The 18,710-nt window shown below is 42.8% G+C and overlaps 1 protein-coding gene across 4 annotated transcripts in view; it reads left to right on the forward strand.

The window, feature by feature from the left end:
• Positions 1-500: 500 nt before the first annotated feature.
• The window catches only part of LOC112252840 (heparan sulfate glucosamine 3-O-sulfotransferase 1-like), a 30,664-nt gene continuing 12,454 nt past the window's right edge, over positions 501-18,710 (forward strand). The window contains exons 1-2 of one of the 4 annotated variants that reach the window (XM_024424500.2): positions 501-827; positions 912-983. The gene's annotated coding sequence lies outside the window, so the exon portion shown is untranslated. The remainder of the gene's footprint in view (positions 828-911; positions 984-18,710) is intronic. The other 3 variants (XM_024424501.2, XM_024424498.2, XM_042323483.1) reach the window with 3 other exon arrangements.

Here is an 18,710-nt window from a genome sequence, read left to right on the forward strand (position 1 = left end):
TGAATGTGCTGTCAATTGGAAGTCGCTGCACTGGAGGAAAGGCTTGTATAATAGCAGGCGATAGCCTCGAGGCTTGTTTGATCTCCTCTATTGAAAGAGTTTACAGATGTTTTCAAAGGAGACATGTTCACTATCAACTGAGAAGGGATTAATCATTTCCTCAACATCTCAGCACTTAATGTATGCTTGATGAGTCATTCAAAATTGTTCTCAGAATCACATTTTGTTTATCAGAGGTGCAATTCGATCAATGATGCTCCCGGCATACTAACCTGCAGTGTATAACATAAATAACATGCATATTCACTTGAATTGGAAGTGCAAAACGTAGCTAAAATCTGTAGATGCCCATAATTAAGTAGCCTACAATAATATATGAGTTCACATTAAGCGCTCCTAATAGTAAACTAAATGATTTATTTATGAAATATAAAATTAAAAAAACAGCACCTTTTGAATTAGTACCGCAGCAATTTACCTGGTCACCTGACACGACTCCTCCCACAGTGCTACGCAAGGCAGCGTTCCGCACAAATCTCACCACGTTCCGATGGAGTGGGGTTTGCATGTCTGTTTCGAGGGATTGAGTCAAAACAAGCTCTGAAAAAAACGGGGCTCAGTTTCCCTAATGTCCTCCTTCAAATTAATTAGTGATGAGAGTGGCTGATGCTCTGAGTGTATTTCAGTGAGGGATAAAGGACGACAGTTTTAGGCTCTTGTAGTCAGCTGCTGGTGTAAAAGTGCAATCCGTTGGTTCATCTGTGACTGAACTCGAGCCAGACCGATGACTCTCGGAGATTCCATCACTATCGCCGACCTCATGCAAGGTAACTAGATTTTGTCTCCTAGGTCTAGGGTAGTCTACTTTTTCGTGCCTTCCAGTCTAATATCCCTCTCTTCATTTGCGACAGGAATTGGGACGCAGGTTGAATGATCTGTGATTGCATTCTGAAATACAATTCCTTCTTGCTTTTGGATAAATCGTGAGTAGTTCCAGATCAATGTATTTCCGAGTTATTTGGGAAATATGTAGTCATATTCTTGTAATCTACCCTCATTCCTCGTTGGACAATTCGGGATGACATTCGATCCATTACCTACTGTATATTCAAACCAGATAAATATTGATCTTCTATCATAACCTGTTTACAAACCTAATATTCTATATTAACATATCCATTCTATATTAATATTAAAGTACTATCCCTCCCTACATTATTCATGCGCATGAACTATTTTTTAAAATCTAGGCTATTGTATTTAAACGTATCTAGTCGTGCATATAGGATACAATGTAACTTTAATAATTGGTAGTGGACATTGGCTTCCTAGATACGATAAGGGTGGTTGTATTAAATACATGTTGACATAAACTGAGGCCTTTAGATCATTTGCGTCGAAAAAAACAATGGAGTTAAACTTTTAACACCCCAAATTCGTTTTTACGTTGACGCTGCTATAACCACACTGATAATTGGGCTTTAAGTGGTAAATGGCCATGTCTGTGTCAGCGATTGAGCATTCCAAATGATTGCGGTTTAATTGCGTAAATCAGTCGTCGATCCCGGGCAGCAGCAGCTCTCCACCCAAAAAGCCTATTATTGGGTTCTCAATTTAAGCATTGCTGAGGGCAGAGCCAATGTATAGCCTACAACAGTCCCAGCGCTCTGTCTGCACAATAATCATAGCTTGCAATGCAGTTTAGAAAACCTTTTGGAACTTTACTTTCATATCATTTTCTAAAAACAAAAGGTTGCATGATGGCTTGGAAGAGAGAGGCGCCCAGCTGTTCTAATTAGCTATATAGCTCTGTTGTAACTGGAATATGCTGTTGGCTGCAACTGTGTTAAAACAGTGCACATTGAGTGTATATTTTCCATTTGGAAAATCTTTTTTTTTGGTGACAACGTTAATACTGAGTTACAGTTAATATAAGAACATCAGTCAATTGAAATAAATGTATTAGACCCAAATCTATGGATTTCACGTGCCTGGGAATACACATATCCATCTGTTGGTCACAGATACCTTTACAAATAAAAAAAAATCTAGGGGCGTCGATCAGAACCAGTCAGTATCTGGCGTGACCACAATTTTCCTCAGGCAGCGCGACACATCTGCTTCACATAGAATTGATCCAGCTGTTGATTGTGGCCTGAGGAATGTTGCTCCACTCCTCTTCAATGGCCGTGTGATGTTGCTGGATATTGGCAGGAACTAGAAAACAGTGTCGATCAAGAGCATCCCAAACATGTTCAATGGATGACGTGTCTGGTGAGTATGCAGGCCATAGAAGAACTGGGCCATTTTCAGCTTCCATCCTGGTGATCTGCCCAGTACAGTACAGAACACACTTATCCAGCGTGCCAGTCGAAGGTGAGCATTTGCCAACTGAAGTCGGTTACGACACTGACCTGCATTCAGGTCAAGACCCTGTTGAGGACGACTAGCATGCAGATGAGCTTCCCTGAGAAGGTTTCTAACAGTTTGTGCAAAAAGTATTAGCTTGTGCAAACCCACAGTTTCATCAGCTGTCCGGTTTGCTGGTTTCTGACAATCCTGCAGGTGAAGAAGCCGGATGTGGAGGTCCTGGGCTAGTTTGGTTACATGTGGTCTACGGTTGTGAGCCCCGTTGGACGTACTGCCAAATAATCTAAAATTACATTGGAGGCGGCTTATAGTAGAGAAATTAACATTCAATTCTCTGGCAACAGCTCTGGTGGACATTCCTGCAGTCAGCATGCCAATTGCACTCTCCCTCAACTTGAGACATCTTTGGCATTGTGTTGTGACAAAACTGCACATTTTAGAGTGGCCTTTTACTGTCCCCAGCAAAAGGTGCACCTGTGTAATCATGCTGTTTAATCAGCGTCTTGATATGTCACACCTGTCAGGTGGATGGATTATCTTGACAAAGGATAGAATGTTCAATAACAGGGATGTAAACAAATTTGTGAACAACTTTTGGGAAATAGTTTTTTTGTACACATGTAACATTTCTGGGATCTGTTATTTCAGCTCATGAAACATGGGACCAGCACTGTCACTCATTGTGTTTTATATTTTTGTTGAATGTATATATTTACACTACATAGCCAGAAGTATGTGGACACCTGCTCATCAAACATCTCATTCCAAAATCATGGGCTTTAATAGTGAGTTTTTCTCACCTTTGCTGCTACAACAGCCTCCACTCTTCTGGGAAGGCTTTCCACTAGATGTTGGAACATTGCTGTGTGGACTTGCTTCCCTTCAGCCACGAGCATTCGTGAGGTCAGACATTGATTTTGGGCAATTAGGCCTGGCTCACAGTAGGCGTTCCAATTCATCCCAAAGGTGTTTGATGGGGTTGAGGTCAAGGCTATGTGCAGGCCAGTCAAGTTCTTCCACACCGATCTCGACAAACCAATTCTGTATGGATCTTGCTTTGTGCACAGGGGGCATTGTCCTGCTGATATAGGAAACTGTTTACACAAAGTTGGAAGCACAGAATCGTCTAGCATGTCATTGTAAAGGGAGAAGGCTGATACCTAGTCAGTTGTACAACTGAAATATGTCTTCCGCATTCATCCCAACCCCTCTGAATCAGAGGTGTGGAGGGATGCCATAATCGACATCAACGTCTTCGGCGCCTGGGGAACAGTGGGTTAACTGCCTTCCTCGGGCAGAACAACAGATTTCTACCTTGTCAGCTCAGGGATTTGATCCAGCAACCTTTCGGTTACTGGCCCAACGCTCTAACCACTGGGCTACCTGCCGTTAAGGGGCCTAGCCCGAACCATGAAAAACAGCCCCAGACCATTATTCCTCCTCCACCAAACTTCACAGTTGGCACTATACATTGAGGCAGGCAGCGTTCCCCTGGCATCCGCCAAACCCAGATTTGTCTGTCCGACTGCCAGATGATGAGGCGTGATTGGTCACTCCAGAGAACGAGTTTCCTCTGCACAAGAGTCCAATGGTGGCGAGCTTTACACCACTCCAGCCAACACTTGTCATTGTGCATGGTGATCTTAGGCTTGTGTGCGGCTGCTCGGCCATGGAAACCCATTTCGTAAAGCTCCCAACAAACAGTTCTTGTGCTGACGTTGCTTCCAGAGGCAATTTCAAACTCGGTAGTGAGTGTTGCAACCGAGGACAGACTTTTTTTTTTTAAATGACATGCTTCAGCCCTCTGCGGTCCTGTTCTGTGAGCTTGTGTGGCCTACCACTTCACGGCTGAGCCATTGTTGCTCCTATAAGTTTCCACTTCACTATAACAGCACTTACAGTTCGTCGTAGCAGCTCTAGCAGGGTAGAAATCTGATGAACTGACTTGTTGGAAAGGTGACATCCTATGACGGTGCCATGATGAAAGTCACTGAAATCGTATGGGTCATTCTACTGCTGATGCTTGTCTATGGAGATTACATGGCGGTGTGCTCGATTTTATACACCTGTCAGCAACGGGTGTGGCTGAAATGGCAGAATCCACTAATTTGAAGTGTTGTCCACATACTTTTGGATGTGTGTGTGAGATATATTGTTTGTATATACAGTACCAGTCAAAAGTTTGGACACGCCTATTTATCCCCTGGGTTTTTCTTTATTTTTATTATTTTTTACATTGTAGTGTAATAGTGAATTCATCAAAACTTCGAAATAACACATGGAATCATGTAGTAACAAAAAAAGTGTTAAACAAATCTAAATATATTTTATGTTTGAGATTCTTCAAAGTAGCCACCCTTTGCCTTGATGACAGCTTTGCACACTTGGCATTCTCTCAACCAGCTTCATGAGGTAGTCACCTGGAATGCATTTCAATTAACAGGTGTGCCTTGTTTAAAGTCAACTTGTTAAATTTCTTTCCTTAATGCATTTGAGCCAATCAATTGTGTTGTGACAAAGAAACGGTGGTATACAGAAGATAGCCCTATTTGTTAAAAGACCAAGTCCATATTATGGCAAGAACAGCTCAAATAAGCAAAGAAAAATGACAGTCCATCATTACTTTAAGACATGAAGGTCCTTCAATACGGATAATTTCAAGTTTGAAATGCAGTTACAAAAACCATCAAGCGCTATGATGAAACTGGCTCTAATGAGGACCTCCACAGGAAAGGAAGAGCCAGAGTTACCTCTGCTGCAGAAGATAAGTTAGTTACCAGCCTCAGAAATTGCACCCCAAATAAATGCTTCGGAGTTCAAGTAACAGACACATCTCAACATCAACTGTTCAGAGGAGACTGCGTGAATCAGGCCTTCGTGGTCGTATTGCTGCAAAGAAACCACTACTAAATGACACCAACAATAAGAAGACTTGCTTGGGCCAAGAAACACGAGCAATGGACATTAGACCGGTGGAGATCTGAGATTTTTTGTTCCAACCGCCATGTCTTTGTAAGACGCAGAGTAGGTGAACGGATGATCTCTGCATGTGTAGTTCCCACCGTGAATGTGTTTGGGTGCTTTGCTGGTGACACTGTCTGTGAGTTATTTAGAATTCAAGGCACACTTAACCAGCATGGCTAGCACTGCATTCTGCAGCGATATGCCATCTCATCTGGTTTGGGCTTAGTCCCACTGTCATTTTGTTTTTCAACAGGACAATGACCCAACACACCTCCAGGCTGTGTAAGGGCTATTTAACCAAGAAGGAGAGTGATGCCTCAGATGACCTGGCCTCCACAATCACCCGGCCTCAACCCAATTGAGATGGTTTGGGATGAGTTGGACCGCAGAGTGAAGGAAAAGCAGCCAACAAGTGCTCGGCGTAAATGGGAACTCCTTCAAGACTGTTGGAAAAGCTTTCCTCATGAAGCTGGTTGAGAGTGTGCCAAGTATGTAAAGCTGTCATCAAGGCAAAGTGTGACTACTTTGAAGAATCTACAATATATTTTGATTTGTTTAACACTTTTTTTTTGGGGGTTACAACATGATACCATGTGTTATTTTCCAATTTTGACATCTTCACTATTATTCTGCATTGTAAAGAATAACTCTGGAAGGAGTAGGTTAGTCCGGACTTTAGACGGGTGCTGTATAGATAGTTTTATTTGTACGTGTTGTGCTTTAGCTGAGCTTATTCTTTAGAGGCAAATATATTTGTCCAGGCCTCAATAGTTCCCGGACGAGCACCACTCATTCTCGCTGTCGATAATTCTGTTACAACTTGTAAAATGATTCTGGCGTGTTATGAAAGTAGAGAGCTTTATGTTTCTGGAACCAAATCACAATTGAGAATTAATTCACATTTCAATGGAGTATTTGGGTGTTTTGGCTGCCAGAGCCAGTTTTACTCTGAGCATAACATACAATGGCCATGGATGTTAAAGGTGCTAGGCTAGCCTACAATCCGTAACAGTACATCTCTTGCTGGGGCAGTTGCGTCCACAGTTCCTCTATTTTAACATAATATGTAAGTCTTTGATGAAACTGGAGTGAGCGAGTCGTACAAACTAGGTGTGGATTTCACGAGAACAATGGGCTGTGTGCTCAGAAGGGCGTGAGTGCACCTGTGCTGCGTTTACGGCGGTGGTGTGATCTTTCCATCAACTTTATTACCCTGTGTGAGAGCTCCGTTCCTGCTGCCTATTTCAGTTCATGAATATTCGGACTTGGGGGACTTTATCATCATTTTTCTCTAGGTGGTTGGTCGAGGGGGCTTCAATGAGAGATTGCACCGCATCAGTTATTCTGCTGACATGCAAAACATTTCGTGACTGTAAACCAAAATATAGTTAGTGTCGAGTTTTCCTTTAAGATGAGCCAGGAGCTTCCTATATCACTTATGACAGGGCTAGACTTATTCATTATTGCCATAGGTTGTCTCATTCGCCTGTAATTAGAATAGTGTGGGTGGTGTAGACGAATGAATGCAGTTTGATTTTGGGAAGATAAAAAAAAAAAAAGTGTTAAGTCTTCAGTGTAAGATTAAATGCATCTGGCATCCAGTCCTGTGTTCAGGGCTGTCCCTAGCCTTTTGGGGGGCTCTTAACGAAAACATTTCAGTGACCCCCTCCCACCCCTTGATGGCGTAGAGAAAATGTTGCTGTTTTTAAAGCAAGTCTGCTGCAATTCTACACTCTTTTTTTCTAACTAGTCTCATGCAATTCTACTAATTTTGCCATGGGGTTGGAGATGCATCTATTTTTTAAAAGCTAATTTCCTCCAATTTTTCCACATTTTTGCCATGACTTATGCCATGTCAATGGGGGCACCCTGTAGGTCCGGGACCCAAAGTATGTGCCCTGCATGCCTTGTCAGTAATTCCACCATGCCTAATAAAGTTTAGATCGCTGCTTAGACTAAAGAACAGTTCTAGCATGTAGCTGAAGCATAACCTACAAGGTATTGTAATGGAACCATTGCGAGCGGGTTGTTAGTAGCACACTGAACTTGAGCAGGTCTGAGAAGACAAGGTTTCGCCTCATGGATAACCACTCAGGATGGAGGGTCGGGCTCAGCTCGTTATTTTCGTACTTCACTGATTACCATGAATGGTTCATTGTTTCTCTGCAGCAGAATCATTGTCACGTTTGTTTGTTTGTTGGCTTTCTCTTTTTGTTCTATAGTAGCCAAGGACGGGGCATGCAGGGTTGAGCAGAGAGCAAAGGGAATTGGGGATGGGTTAGTACGGAGAATAGCTGGAGGGTGACTGATTCAGATGCTGAATTCCAAATGGATCCCTAGGCACTCTTGTTGCTTACACCTATCCAATTCTTTTAGATCTACAGGAGTGCCTAGGGGATGGGCTAGGGTCTATTTGGAATTCAGTTATTAAAAACAGGATGTTAGTGTGATCCGGCCTACCAACACATGAGGTACATTCTAAATCCCACAGTGGCAGGATGTCACATGAATACATGTTTGGCCAAATGCAGTCTACAGACTAATGCAGACGCAAGCAATGGCAAAATAAGGCAGTGGACTAGCTACTCCCACCAAATATCCAGCACTGCAGAGAAAGAGGGGGAGATTGTGAGCGAAAGCATCTCTGGTGTACTAAAATTTAACCCCAGGGTTTCATTTGATGTATTCCATGTTACTGTATTACATTTCACTGGATCTAAATGATATTTTTCAAGTTTTCTTCAACACCAATGAAAGACAACACGAGATTGGTATTAATATTAAATGGGGTTGTGTTTGCTGAATTAAAATAATAACTGTACCAGTGGAAGGAATGGCACAGTTTTGTTTTTGTAAACATGTAAATATATTCCCCCAAAAAATGTATGGGAGAAAATGTTTGGTATTCTCCCTCAGGAAGTGGAGTATCTATCATGAAATCAAGTGTTTTCAACAGTAATGTGTGCCAGATTCAATCTCCAAACCCTAAAATCTGGAGTTAATATTCTCCACTTAAAAGCAGGCCTATCTTCCTGATTTGGCTATTTAGGGATATTTGAATGCTGGAGGGATATGAGGCTGGGGTGTGGCCTGTTCTGTTGCCATGGTGAGAGGGCAGGTATTGCATGTCAGGTTCTCTTTCAAATCTGAGCAGTCGTATATGTCCTCAACAATTGACTTCGATTGGCGCTAATAATTATGTCGCTCATCGTAGAAGCATGGTGACTCATTCATTGTGCTTCTGGCCTGTGCTGAATGTGGCAGTAGCCTCATGTGGCCTGTGATTTCAACCTCTCATGGACCCAGTAACAACCTGTACTACTGGTGGGTCCTTGTTGATGACTACCACATAATTGTAGGACTATATTCAACAGGGAGTGTTCATCATAGGCTTACATTATGGTGGTAATGTTATACAGTACAGTGGCCTATTTTCTGCCTGCCTGTAGAACCTTCATTTCCATCCCCTGTGTGCTTATTACTGATCAACACTTCATACCAGCCTTTGAGAAGATTCGGGTGATTAGCGACAACTTCATGCTCATTCCCGCTATCTTATAGGCTTCCAAATCCTACCTGTGCAATTGTTACTTTAAGTGCAATTTAGTGTGAGGGTGGAACACACAATGCTCATTGTTTACGTCTTCGGCGATCTAGTGCTGCGTAACCGTAGCATGTAGCCACTTCCCCTGCTGTTCTGTCCCTTTTTTTGGGGGGGACGCGAGTTAGCTAGTGACTGTGGAGACTATAAAGTTAGCTGTCAGGCCTTCTTTCCTCCTTCCAATAGGCGGCTCCTAATAGACAAGTCACTGTAAGTTACAGTACAGGGGAATAACTAGGCTAATGCCCAGATTTACATATTTGTACAGCATTCCATTATTCATGAGTACGGCAGGGTTTTGCGCGGAGCGTATTGCTACTTAGTCTATGTCTCTCTGGCTGATCCCACTTTGCCTGATCCCACTCTGCCGGCTCGCCTGCCTTCGCACCAGTAACCAGGAAACCCCATATGAAAAAGCAGTATTGATACTGTGGCTGTCTTTCGCCTCTTGTTGCTCGGGAGCCGCCACGCTGTTGCCTCAAAAGCCCAGCGTCTGTGGTCTTGCCCGAGGAAAGCCTTGTTAAAGGCACATGGATTTTGATGAGGTTTTCCTAGATGCATTCTACGATCCATGCTACCAGACGATGGGCTTTGTTCTGCTCAATTTGCTGTCATTTTGGAATAATGGGATAAAGGGATAGAGGGAGTGGGTGAGGGCGCTTGTAGATGGGGAAGAGGCTCTGACATCTAATTCAGAATGTATTTTATGGGTAATTTTTTTCATCAGGGATTCTGAGCTCTGCAGACGCCATAATTTCCGTGTGTTATGAAGTAGATGTATCATTCCCCTTGTTGATGACTGGCAGCTAATTTATTCATTACCTTTTGTTCCCTCCCTATCTCCTCTGTCAGATGAGTAGGTACATGTCAAGCAGATCCCTCGTTATTGGGTATTGTGTAGCATACAGGCTTTTTCGTGTTGCAGCCGTGCCATGTCATTTCTGCCACATTAGGGGAGAGATCGAGTTTTGAGAGTGGGGGGGTGTTTGGATTTCGGCAGAGTTCAGGTCTTATGTGTCAATGTCATTTGTTCATGAAATGTGTGTGTGTTACAGAGTAGACACCAGACATACTTTACCCGTGTGATTGATGCTGTAAGTTTGTTCATTTGTAAATATTTGTCTTCTCCTCGTGTATATAGAGTATGCCTCTCTTGGCCTAAAATAATTTACGGAAGTTATTTTTAATTTAAATATGTTTAATTGACTGAGGCTCAGCACAGAGGCATTTCTAAAATGTATTTTAGGATAAGGGCATTCATTTGTCTGGGTGCCTTGACAAGGTGATTTAGGAGGGACCCCGTTTAGGGGCCACTTTATGCCCATAATATGCATGTGTGAGGTGTAGTCATAGCAACTGTTAGGTGAAGATCAAGCTGTTGTCACTCATTTCTTAAATGAAATCGGAGGTAGCTTTGTAATTCAGCAGGGGCTTTTATCAGAAGTTTTAGGGGGTTTTGTTGGCACTTAATAAAATCATTTTAAAAGAACAACAAATTATAGCAAAAGGTCAATGTCAACTCGACTGGTTCTCACATGGCACCAGGAGTGGCATTTGACATTTGTAATGAGCAAAAGATTTGAGTTGGACTGAAACTTGCTATTTCTAAGCACTGAGGTTTATGTAGGTGAAAAGGTCAATCGACTTCAGGGCAAGCCACATGCATGCTGTGCTCTTATGAATGGCTTGTAAGTTCAGTGTTTGTGCCCTGCCATTGAACTCCATATCGTGGTGTAGTATGGGTTAGTGACAGTGACAAGGTGCCATTGGGAATAGGGGCAGAAAGAAGCAGCACAATGATATCGCTGAAGCCAAATAGGGCTGTATAAAGGCCTCGGATATAAACATGTATGGGTAATTCAACTTGTATGGAGATTGTTTGAGTAGTAGGCTGGGTACCAGAGGGGTTAAAGGGTCATGGGCACACAAGGTGGTCAGGATGGGGCCCAAGGCAATGGCATCTAAAGAGACACCTGTTGATAGCGGTGAGGTGCCAAGGTTATGAAAGGTATCCTGTGAAGTATCTGTGTGGCTTTAAAATGGTCTACCCTTTGCCAGAGTGACAGTCTAAAAAAAAATCTTGACTTGGTGCTTTCCGTGGACCTGAACGATTCAAGTCCGTTGCTTTGGGTCTGTATGGCCAGCACCGTCTTAGCCTTGAGCTATGCCTTTTTCTCCCCACCACTTGTGCCATATTTGATCATTTCAGAAGTGTATACGGGATGTGGTCCAGTAAATTGTATACGAGAGGGAGCCGATATCCCCAACGTAGCAGTGGTAGGCAGAAGGATGTGATTGAATGCAAAGCCAAATCCACGGGGGACAGTCATTGCCCGGCAAATTAAACCATTACCTCCCCAGTCTGAGTTAAATATGAAGAAATGACTCGTTTAATGTCCGATTTAGTCCTTAATACAGCCGCATAAGCAATGGCAGGCGTTCATTCCCCGGTGTTAATTCTGATCCCTGGTGAGATAAGGGCCGCAATATTGTCATGGGATGTATTGGACGTAGAGCTTTTATTAAAAGATGCCCAATGCGAGAGAGAAATTATTCTGTTGTGATTCATTGAGAGGACTCTCCGTTCTGGAGATTCGTCTTCATTATCCGCCGGAGCGCCATTTTTACAGATAACGCTGCTTCCTCATTTGCTCGCTGAGCCTCAATTTTCCCCGAACAATATTGCAGCTCTTTAGTGTGGCTCTTGCAAGAGACAAGTGGAGCTATTCTCAATGTGCACATAGGATTACAAAGGTTAATCATCAATTTAAAGCTAATCTTTGTTAAATACCAATAGAGCTTTAGCGCTTGCTTGTGATGCAGAATGGTTCATTTGGGGTTTATAGGAGATTTAAGGAAGGGGGTCGCATCATCCCTTTTCCCCAGTTCCCACTAGGCTATTACTGTCTTTCCTATTGTTTTAGACCTGTGACACTATATCTGAACTTGTTTGAACATCGGGCTGTTATATGGGGTATATGGCGACTTGACGATTTACTCATACACTGTAGGTGTAAAAAACAACAACAACATTGGGATGGTTATGTGGAAATCAAAGACAAATAATCCCTCATAACATGTTTTTTTTTTTGGTCATGTTGTCTTCTACAGGCGATAATCACACTTTGAGCAGTCAAAGGGACAAACAGGAACTGTATGCGAGTCCCCTTGACTACTACATATTCACTGTGGAGTGGAGATAATTATGGAGTTTGGTAAATTATGCAATCGAGGCCACAATCGCTCTTCCTCAGTCTGGGAGAGTGAGTAATTAATTCAACAAATTTTTTTTTGCCAATGATTATTCAGATGACTGGGAATAGGAGCGGCAGTCATTATCTGAGTATTTTGGCACATGTCTGCTTGGCTAATTAAATGTTCAACTACTTCCTATTCAGAGGTCTGAAAGGTAACATTTTTATGGAGAAGGAACAGAATGGCCTTGTGATGCTAACCTTTTAAAATTGCTGTTGAATATTGTCAAAGGTTAAGTATCATAGGATGTCAAGAGGGACGGCGTGGTGTGCACTGGCCAGAGGTAGAGGATGTTTTGTGCTAGGTGTTTTATATTCAGGATGTTGGAGTCTGCCTGTCTGGTCGAAGTATGGTGATGACCAGTGTCTATGTAATCTAAGGCTTGGTAGATGTGTTTGTGTGCTCAAAATCGGAGGAATTGCGACGGGATTTGCTGTTGTCTTTTCATCTGTTTCCCTCCGTATGGTCACCATGACCAATAAGGCACATTCATGTCAAGAGTAACCTTGAACATGCGTTCTTTTTTAAATTTGTAATATTGGTAAGCCTTTTCTGCTCCATGGGTAGTGTTAGACTTACGGGAAATCCGAGCAGAGTAAATGAATGACATTGGCAGTAATTCAACCGATAATGTAGACATGACTTGCACAGATAAAGCTTCAAGAAAATCAATGAACTGAACAAATCTATTTCAAATCTATTCTGAATAGTCTAGGCAACCCATGGCATTCAAGCGTTGCAGAAAAGCTTACAATGCTTCTCTTAAAAATGATTTTTTTTTAACAGATATTGCTTTGAGGTTACAGGGCTCCTATCTCGCCATCGACGCCGGCAGACACAGCACAGCGCCAGACAAGGCCAACGAGAGATCCCGCAGATGCTGCCCTTTTCAATGGCTGTTTTTTATCCCCCCCCACCCGCTCCTCCCATTATGCCTCTGATGTTGGGTCCACAAACTCCTCTAATTAAAGGATTCATCTTCAGTATGGGCTCTCTCGTCGAATGTATATCGCTGCAGAACGTGGGATGATAAAAGGCGTTATTGGGTGTGCAACCTCCACTGCCTCTTATCTCCCATAAACACTTCAGTTGGTTTACAGGGCCACGGAGGCGGCGGAACGATGCGCAATAAGCCAAAGGCCCCGATGACTTATTCATAGGAAGCGCAGAACAAGAGGCCACGGATGAAAGTGACAGAGAAAGGTTAGGGCGATAAGTCGTTACAGTTATGATAAGACGTGTCAAAAAACAAAAAAAAAAGACTTGTGACCTGATTATTAAAAGTTTGACTTTAGAGATGATGACTTTCGGACTGCTCTGAAACAAAATGCTTATGGACGTGTGTATGTTTGGAAATCTAGTTCTTTGGGTTGGTCAAATAGCGTGCAGGGGAACATGAGAGTTTTGGGGCTTGGGTGACTGACATGGACTTGGTGGTTGTCCATTAGGCCAGCGCTCCAACGCTGATATTGTCAAAGAGAACCCTCCCAAACAATTCCTGACTACACAGTCATAACCTCATTCTGTCAGACAGTAAAAGCTACACAAACAGAATCACTAGCGATTTCCCTCTTGGGTATTAAATGTACTTTGAGTCAGAAATAATTACCATGTATTTTTCACACATTCATCCTTTTTTACATTTTTTATAACTGATAACATAGACACCCTCTAAGTGAAGTGCTAGATTGTTTTTCACACTCACAAAATCTCCCTTGAAAATGGCTGGCAGACAGCCGTAGAGATGGGAACTGGGGGTACAGCATCACCGGGGAAGGGCTTTGATGGTAATAATCTAATGGTGGCGCCCAGCTTGCTAACACGACTACCAGGTGAAGCTCGGATGCTGTTTGTGTCGGTCCAATCAGCTCTCTTGCACCTCTCCTGTCCTCTGCTTCAGAGCTGGGACGCAGCGAAAATGGAGCTAGAGATTATCATTATAGATAAACGTGTCCCCTGCAATCTATTCCGCTTAATTGTGGGAAATTACAAGGATGCCGCTGGAAGTTTCGCACAGGGACAGTTTCGTTTGTGTCCAAAGGGATACAAAGTGTGCTCAGACGGCAGCTGAACGAAACGCATACGTTATGAACAGACCGACAATGAGAAGTATGCCTCTATGCATTCAAAGCATGTTTGTGCTGATTCATGTTTGTTTTGTTTTTTTCTCCGCCATCTTGACCTACATCATCAGAGCCGTGTGTTTTTTTAATTTTATTTTTAGCTTACAATCAATAGGCAGCATGCATGCATGTAGTGCAACAACTTCTGGTTATCTGAGAACTCAACACTGGGATCGTCTCATGTGAACATTGTTTGTAATGAGATCAAGGTCACTCGCTGTGTGCAAATGTGCTTCCAGGTCTGTCAATACCGATCCATACCACTTATGATCTGCATATCTCAGTCTCAGCTAGAATGGTTTACAGATAGCACACACTGCAGTAAGATACCCAACACTGTGGGAAACTGGGAAATGCTTTGGATCCAATGGATTATTATTAGAATGAGTTCCCAGCTGCATCGGCAGTCGAAGCGCTCCAGTGCTTGGCACTCAGCGTTGGATCACAGAAGGGCCAGCTCAAAAACCCAAGAAATGTCTTGTCTGCAGTGCCTGATAAGTACATATTTGTCGCGACGAAAATGCTGGCGGGGCCACACTGTGTGCGTCTTCCAATAGGACACTATTGTACCAGAACAGGGAACCGAGTCCAATATGTAGAGGAACATGACATGTACCAGCTGTAGATTTGTAGAAGATCAGAAGTGAACTCTGTCTGCAGTTATTGGTTTTACCCCTCTGTAGGATTTTGGTAGGCCTACATCTCTGGAGGGTACATGCAAGCTGTGTTGAGGAAGAAGCAACACCAGGACGTCCATAGAGTTGGAGACTTCCGGGCCTGTATTCATAAAGCTTTTCAAAGGAGTAAAGATTTAGGATGTGGTTTTTTTTTCATTTAGTTCATAATGAATAAGGTTATATGGGACGGGGTGACTGGGCCCTTATCCACAAAGCATCTCACGGTAGGAATGCTTATCCAGGATCACGTTCCCACCTGTCCATATAATCGTATACACTGTGTACACACATTAGGAACAACTTCCTAATATTGAGTTGCACTCTTTTAGTCCACCGGAACAGGGATGCTGGCCCCGCAGTTGTCAAGTTGGCTGGATGTCCTTTGGGGTGGTTGGACCATTCTCGATACACACGAGAAACTGTTGAGCGTGAAGAAAAGGGGGAAAAAAAACAGTACCGCTGTAGTTCTTGACACTCAAAGCCTGGCACCTGCTACCGTACCCTGTTCAAAGGCACTTACATTTGTTTTTTTTGTCTTGCTCATTCGCCCTCTGAATGGCACACATACACAACCCGTGTCTCGAGGCTTAAAATGATTTCTTTAACCTGTCTCCCCCATTCAACAGGTGACATCCAATAAGGGACCGTAGCTTTCAGACGGATTCACCTGGTCTGTCTGTCATGGAAAGAGCAGTTTTGTACACTCGTTGTACATGATGATACAGAAGGCTTAACTGATCCTAGATCATGCACATACTCTCTTGCTCTGCGGCAGATGGTGAACAGAGTGGGTTGGATGTGGAGGATAAACAAACGGACTGACGATAAACAAAAAACGCATTCGCTAAAGTGATTATGTGAGTCTCCGATCAGTCTTACTCCTTTCTGCAGTCTTCCCGCTTGCTGTGAAAACTTTGTCAGCACTAAACAGGCCCTGCTATAGTTCCCTCGTTAAACTATTCATCAGATAGGCCTCATCAACGATGAAAAGTATCCCTGCAGTTTATCACAAGATGCCCTGCTTTTTATTTGATGAAGTAATTAATCCATAATGTATGTGTGTGTTGCAGCTTGTGGGAGGCCTGGAGAGAGAGCCAGGCGCAGCCTTCTAGAGAATGAACAGGGAAAAGAGAGGGAGAGAAAGCAGAAGTGAATTTGTTTTAATTAAGTCGGGGGGGAAAGAGGGTGGTTGTCTCCGACTCGGCTTTTGTGTTCACTTTTAGAAGAACTACGGACCGATGACTTTACGAGGAACCCCGAAACCGAGATCAGACTCTTTGCAACGACTTAAAGATGCGCGATGAGCTAATGTGTTGGCATGCTTGTCACCGACGTTGTCTGTGTGCGCATGCCTGTGTCCTTGTCTCTGTGTGCACATGCTTGCGTCTCTGTCTCACTTAGCTGTTTTGTCAGAACTGGCAGATGGCATGAATCTCATCTGGCCACTCTGTGATTGGAGCCTTTCTCGGTGTCACTATCTGACCGACTGTGGACTGCTTCCCTGAGTGAGTCGGTGTAGGTTTTGATTAGCTGTCGCCGTTCATTCTGGGGTGATGAGTAAGTCGGCCTGTTTTTGTCTGCCAGAATGCCTCTTAGGGAATCGACGTCAGTTGATGCCCGGAGTAAATCGTCAGACATTGACAAATTTCAAAGCAACTCCGGGTGTATGTGCAGTGCCTTCCGAATGTGGTGGCTGTATCATGTTATGGGTATGCTTGTAGTTGCTAAGGACGGGGGAATTTTTCAGGTCAAAAAAAGAAACGGTATGGAGCTAAGCACAGGCAAAATCTGCTTTCCACCAGACACTGGGAGATGTCTGAATTTACCATTCAGCAGAACAATAAGCTAAAACACAAGGCCAAATCTATAGTACACTGGAGTTGCTTACCAAGAAGACTATGAATGTCCCTGAGTGGCTGAGTTTTGACTTAAATCTATGGCAATACTTGAAAATTGTATTTAAGCAATGGTCAACAACCAATTTGACAGAATTTGGAAGTTGTACAGTCCAGGAAGTTGTACAGTCCAAGTTGTACAGTCCAGGTGTGGAAAGCTCTTCGACTTACCCAGAAAGACTCACATCTGTAATCATGGCCAAAGGTGATTTTTATCATTTTTAGTCACTCGGGGTTGAATACTTCTATAATCAAGATAATACAACAACAACAAAAAATCATTACAAATGTTAGAATTTGCCTTCCAATTTGACCGAGTATTTTGTGTAATAATGACAAATCCCACTTTGTAACACAGCAAAATGTGGAACAAGTCAAACAAGTGCATACTTTCTATGGTAAAGCATATATTCAAGCTGAAGAAGCGTAGAGCCATATCAGATAAATATATGGCTTTGGGTAGACCGGTCATCCATTTCTGTGCATCATATATCTCCACTGTTTCAGAGTGAGGGATGTTTATTGGCTGCCAGTCAGTGAAGGAAAAAGTACTCAATTGTCATACTTGAGTAAAGGTGAAGATACCTTTTTTTTAATAGAATATTACTCAAGTCAGTCACCCAGTAAAATACTACATAAGTAAAAGTCAAAGTATTTGATTTTAAATATACTAAAGTATAACAAGTAAATGCAGTTGCTCAAATATACTTAAGTATCAAAAGTAAAAGTATAAATGATTTAAAATTCCTTGCATTAAGCAAACCAGATGGCACAATTTGAGATTTTTAAATGTACAGATAGCCAGGGGCACACTTCAACACTCAGACATCATTTACAAACAAAGCATTTTTGTTTAGTGAGTCTGCCAGATCAGAGGCAGTAGAGATGAACAGGGATGTTCTCTCAATAAGTGTGTGAATTGGACATTTTTCCTGTCCTGCTAAGCATTCAAAATGTAACGAGCACTTTTGGGTGTCAAGGAAAATGTAGGGAATAAAAAGTACATTATTTTCTTTAGGAATGTAAAATATACACCCCCAAAAAAAAAAAAACAACTTCAGTAGAAAATACTTTCAAGTACTACTTAAGTACTTTACACCACTGCTGCCAGGGTATCTAGTCATTTCACAAATACACAAAATGTCAGTACTTGCTAGTGGCAAAATCATTGGAAATACTTGTATGTAATAAAGTGTTGTAGGCTATCCCCATTTGCATTCTGGCATTTGGATGTATCGTGGTCCACAGGGAGCACTCTGATTACAGGCACGCACATGCATGTGCACACAAACACACACGGAGCTCCAGCCATAAATGCTGCTAGCTACAGATGGCGGTGGGCAGACGGGTGTCTAAATGGGAGATGCTGCTCTCGGCAGTCAAGCCGACTGCAGTTAAATGAACGAAAGAGCGCCACTCCGCCATAGAATTAACCAGAGAGAACACAAGATTAGAGTTCAAACACCACAATTAGTGTCTGCGCTGAGGGCACATGTGTCTGTACCAGTTAATGGCAGTTTACCGGCAGCACACAATGAATGACTCGGCTGACATGTGGGTGCGGATTAGGTCGTTGCCTTACTCATGCGCTACAGAAATAGCCTAATAGCTGGCTCTCCTCGCTTTTCTCCCAGCTCGTGCTGCCAACAGCTCCCCAATTTCAGCCAAAACAAAGATTTTCTTCCTTCGCCCTGCTTGTTGTCATTCAAAAATTAGCATATGGAGTGGAGATGTGGGAAGTCTGTCGTAAGTGGTGCCTTTTTATAAATAGAATGAAAGGATTTATATTTCTGTGTGTGTGTGGTACCATCTTCATCGAGAGAAG

This window comes from Oncorhynchus tshawytscha, linkage group LG06 (genome assembly GCF_018296145.1).
Source record: "Oncorhynchus tshawytscha isolate Ot180627B linkage group LG06, Otsh_v2.0, whole genome shotgun sequence".
NCBI lineage: Eukaryota > Metazoa > Chordata > Actinopteri > Salmoniformes > Salmonidae > Oncorhynchus > Oncorhynchus tshawytscha.